Genomic DNA, 5,564 nt, shown 5'->3' with positions numbered 1-5,564 from the left:
TCCTCCTCCTCCTCCTCCTCCTTCCCCTCCTCTTCTCCTCCTCCTCCTCCTCCTCCTTCCCCTCCTCTTCCTCCTCCTCCTCCTCCTCCTCTTCCTCCTCTTCCCCTCCTCCCCCTCCTCCTCCTCCTCCTCCTCCTCCCCCCCTCTTCCTCCTCCTCCTCCTCCTCCTTCCCCTCCTCTTCTCCTCCTCCTCCTCCTCCTCCTTCCCCTCCTCTTCCTCCTCCTCCTCCTCCTCCTCCTTCCCCTCCTCTTCTCCTCCTCCTCCTCCTCCTTCCCCTCCTCTTCCTCCTCCTCCTCCTCCTCCTCTTCCTCCTCTTCCCCTCCTCCCCCTCCTCCTCCTCCTCCTCCTCCTCCTCCTCCTCCCCCCTCCTCCTCCTCCTCCTCCTTCCCCTCCTCTTCTCCTCCTCCTCCTCCTCCTTCCCCTCCTCTTCCTCCTCCTCCTCCTCCTCCTCTTCCTCCTCTTCCCCTCCTCCTCCTCCTCCTCCTTCCCCTCCTCCTCCTCCCCCTCCTCCTCCTCCTTCTCCTCCTCTTCCTCCTCCTCCTCCTCCTCCTCTTCCTCCTCTTCCCCTCCTCCTCCTCCTCCTCCTCCCCCTCCTCCTCCTCCCCCTCCTCCTCCTCCTTCTCCTCTTCCTCCTCCTCCTCCCCCTCCTCCTCCTCCTCCTCTTCCTCCTCCTCCTCCTCCTCTTCCTCCTCCTCTTCCTCCTTCCTTATTAGTATTACTATTGTTTTATTGTATACCTGAAAACAAATTTGATTTAAACATTTTTTTACAGTTTCATAAGTCAGGTTATGAGTCCGTTTCTTTCCAGACAGTGCCCCCCCCTTCTCTTGCTCTCTCCCAGTTCCCCCCACACACAAGTTGTGGAGTTCATTTTCCACATGGTGTCCAGTGTGTTCACCTCCGTCCCTCCATTCCTGTGCCCCCCTTGCCCTCCCAAAGACACACGAACCAACACACAAGACAAAAAGGAAAGAAAACAGCAGAAAGGAGCATCTCTTGCAAGGACTTATTTTAAGTATTCTCTTCTCTCTCTCTCTCTCGAAATTGAACTCTGGACCATCCCCTTAGCTTAGGTGGGTGCTCTCTCTCTCGCTCTCTCTCTCTCTAGTGCTCTCTCTATCTCTCTCTCGCTCTCTCTCTCTCTAGTGCTCTCTCTCTATATCTCTCGTGCTCGCTCTCTCTCTCACTCTCTCTTGAAATTGAACTCTGGACCATCCCCGTAGCTTAAGCGGGTGCGCTCTCTTTCATTCCACCTTGAGCTCCTCCTTCCTTTGTTTCTTCTTTGCTCTGGCAATCTGTCCTGGAGGAGCTCGGAGCCCCGGGCGACGCCCCTGCCCCAGCCCCCGGGCGACGCCCCTGCCCCGAGCCCCCGGGTGACGCCCCTGCCCCGAGCCCCGGGCGACGCCCCTGCCCCAGCCCCCGGCGACGCCCCAGCCCCCGGCGACGCCCCAGCCCCCGGCGACGCCCCAGCCCCGGGCTGCGGTGGTCCAGGCCTCCCGCCTAGGCCGGGGGTCTGGGGGCCTCCGGCTCCCCACAGGCAGGCTGGCGAGGCCCCGTCAACCGCAGGGCTGAGCACGGCACGGAGGTTGGCCCTCGGGAGACGGCGGGGGCCCCTGGGGCCGCAGGTGGAAGCCACCCAACGGGGTGCTGGCACTGAGATGACGCCACCCCACCAGCCCTGCAAAATTCCTCCACCGCTGGGAACAGCAGCGGGGCCCTTCCAGCCGCCACGGCACGCGCGAGCCAGCGTGGCCACCGGGGCCAGGGCGCCCAGAGCCCGGAGGAAACTCACGCCCCCAAACTCAGAAGGGCCGGTGAGTGGAGGTGGGACGCTCCATGTCGTCCATGGAGAGGGGGCCTGGTAAAAGCCTGGGGGTTGGGAGGGGGGGGAGAATGACGGAAGGGGGCTGTGACATCGAGCACACGGACAATTGAAAAATAAATAACCAGTAGTAATAATGATAATGATAATAATAGAAAGCTGGAGGCCCACACCAGCTGGGGCAGGTAAGTCGGTGAGACTCTTATCTCCAATAAACTACAACACCAAGCTGGAAGGCACTGTGGTTCAGTTGGTGGAGCGCCAGCCTGGAGCACAAAGAGGCTCCGGGACAGAGCCCAGGCCCAGAGTCCAAGCCCCAGACTGGCAAAGAAAAGCTCCAGAGGGTTGAAGCCTGATGATGTCCGGGCCTCTTCCCAGACAGCCTCCACCCCGCCCGCAGGAGCAAGCGTGGGGCAGCAGCCCGCGACCACCGGCCTGCCCGTGACCAGGGTCGCCGGCCGGTGCCAGGGAAGGCAGCGTTTGTCCCCAAAAGAGTGACGTCAAGAAGTGAAGACGGGGGGCTGGGGATATGGCCTAGTGGCAAGAGTGCCGGCCTCGGATACACGAGGCCCTAGGTTCGATTCCCCAGCACCACATATACGGAAAACGGCCAGAAGCGGCGCTGTGGCTCAAGTGGCAGAGTGCTAGCCTTGAGCGGGAAGAAGCCAGGGACAGTGCTCAGGCCCTGAGTCCAAGGCCCAGGACTGGCAAAAAAAAAAAAGAAGTGAAGACGGCCCTCACAAGGCTGTGTGACTCAGGGTCAAGGCCCAGGAGCCTGTGGGGCAGGAGGCGGGGGCCGGAGGGGGATGCGGTCGCTCCTCCTGGAACCCCCGGGGCCTGACCTCCCTTTGCCCACCAGATCAAGACTGGCACAAAAATGGCCCGGCTGTGAAATTCTTAGGTTCATTGGCATCCCGCGTCTCATTTGCATCTCACGTCTCATTGGCATCCCACGTCTCATTTGCATCTCACTTCTCATTTGCATCTCACGTCTCATTGGCATCCCACGTCTCATTTGCATCTCACGTCTCATTGGCATCCCACGTCTCATTTGCATCTCACTTCTCATTTGCATCTCACGTCTCATTGGCATCCCACGTCTCATTTGCATCTCACTTCTCATTTGCATCTCACGTCTCATTTGCATCTCACTTCTCATTTACACCTCACTTCTCATTTGCATCTCACTTCTCATTTGCATCTCACGTCTCATTTGCATCTCACTTCTCATTTGCATCTCACTTCTCATTTGCATCTCACGTCTCATTTGCATCTCACTTCTCATTTGCATCTCACGTCTCATTTGCATCTCACTTCTCATTTGCATCCTGCCTCTCATTTGCATCTCACTTCTCATTTGCATCTCACTACTTATTGGCTTCTCATTTTGCATTTGCATCCCATTTCTCATTTGTGTCTCGCTTCTCATTGGCATCTCATTTCTCATTTGCATCCCACGTCTCATTTGCATCCCACTTCTCATTTGCATCTCACTTCTCATTTGCATCTCACGTCTCATTTGCATCTCACTTCTCATTTGCATCTCACTTCTCATTTGCATCTCACGTCTCATTTGCATCTCACTTCTCATTTGCATCTCACGTCTCATTTGCATCTCACTTCTCATTTGCATCCTGCCTCTCATTTGCATCTCACTTCTCATTTGCATCTCACTACTTATTGGCTTCTCATTTTGCATTTGCATCCCATTTCTCATTTGTGTCTCGCTTCTCATTGGCATCTCATTTCTCATTTGCATCCCACGTCTCATTTGCATCCCACTTCTCATTTGCATCTCACTTCTCATTTGCATCTCACTTCTCATTTGCATCTCACTACTTATTGGCTTCTCATTTTGCATTTGCATCCCATTTCTCATTTGTGTCTCACTTCTCATTGGCATTCCACTTCTCATTTGCATCCCGCCTCTCATTTGCATCTCACTTCTCATTGGCAATCTCACTTCTCATTTGCATCCCACGTCTCATTTGCATCCTGCTTCTAGCCCTGGAAGGTGCACACACGTCACCTGAAGATCTTTGGAGTGGCCCCGGGTGTGAATTTCTAACAAGCTCCGGGGAGGCCCTGACGCTGTGCTGCCTGTGGCTGAGACCCACAGGACCCGAGGGCTTCGTACAACCCCCCAGTCATCACTGAGGCCGGCCAGACAGGGAGATAGGCAGCAAGGACCTCAGGGGACACCTCTCTCTCTCTCTCTCTCTCTCCCCCCCCCCTCATTTATTTTGGTTAGTACTGGGACTTGAATTCAGGGCCTTGCACTTTTGCTTGGCTTTTTCTACTCAAGGCTGTGGAACTCTTATCTCCAATAAACTGCTTAGACAAAGCCGGACATGGAGCGGTGGCTCAAGTGGTAGAGCACCAGCCTTGAACCATACAGCTCAGGGACAGCACCTAGGTCCTGAGTTCAAGGCCCAGGACCGGGAGAAAACAACAGGGAACAACAATAGGCCAAATAACAAGAAATAAAAATGGAAAGTTTTAAAAGGCAAATGTAATAAAGAATATCAACCAATTTCTGTGCAAAGGCGACTCCTGCCAGCACTCAGGGCCCGACTGTGGGATGCACATGACCCAGTGTGACCCCTGACCCGGGAGACGGGCAGCGTGTGTGACCCAGCGTGACCCCTGACCCGGGAGACGGGCAGCGTGTGTGACCCAGCGTGACCCCTGACCCGGGAGACGGGCAGCGTGTGTGACCCAGCGTGACCCCTGACCTGGGAGACCGCAGCGTGTGTGACCCAGCGTGACCCCTGACCCGGGAGACAGGCAGCGTGTGTGACCCAGCGTGACCCCTGACCCGGGAGAGGCAGCGTGTGTGACCCAGCGTGACCCCTGACCCGGGAGACGCAGCGTGGCAGGGCAGGGTGAGCCACCAGCGCCCAGCTTCCTGGAGGATGAAGGGTTAGGACTCCATTTACAGAGGGGCAGCGGAGGCTCGGGGAAGTGAGGTCCGCTCTCTGAGGTGATGGACAGGAGGAGAGGCCGGCCCGCGGGCTCCGGCCTAGAATTCCAGCTCCCCAAGGGCTGAGTTCTGACCATCGCAGCCCAGCCCTCCCAGCAGACGCACCGGGAGCCGCTGCCCTCCAGCCCCCCGGCCACGCGCTGGACGCGGCGCTGGGGCTCGAGGGGAGACGGTCAGCGTGGGGAGAGCTGAGCAGAGCCCGAGCCCGGGACGGCGCAGGCACGCAGGAGCACGTGTGCACACGCGCGGGCACACGAACCGCCGGAGCACACCCCTGCCCACACGCTAGCCGCCGGGCACCGGGAGCCGTCCTGTCCCCTCCTCAGGGGGGTGTGCGGCCCCACCTCACGGAGAAGAAAACCCAGGCCACGGCGCTCAGACCACAGCCCCGCCCTCGGAACCACTGCCCCCTCCCCCTCCCCCGACGACCCCCCCCCCCGCGATCAGATCCACAGCCCCGCCCTCGGAACCACTGCCCCCTCCCCCTCCCCCGACCCCCCTGCTCAGAACCACATCCTCACCCTCAGAACCACTTCTCCCTCCCCCTCCCCCTCCCCCCATGTACTCAGAACCACATCCTCCCCCTCGGAACCACTTCCCCCTCCCCTTCCCCTCCCCCCCCCGCGATCAGAACCACATCCCCGCTCTCAGAACCACTTCCCCCTCCCCCTCACCCTCCCCCTCCCCCCTGCACTCAGAACCATATCCTCACCCTCGAAACCACTTCCCCCTCCCCCTCCCCCGACGAACCCCCCACC

Source organism: Perognathus longimembris, chromosome 20 (assembly GCF_023159225.1).
Source record: "Perognathus longimembris pacificus isolate PPM17 chromosome 20, ASM2315922v1, whole genome shotgun sequence".
Lineage (NCBI taxonomy): Eukaryota > Metazoa > Chordata > Mammalia > Rodentia > Heteromyidae > Perognathus > Perognathus longimembris.
Note: the sequence above shows the minus strand (reverse complement) of the source record.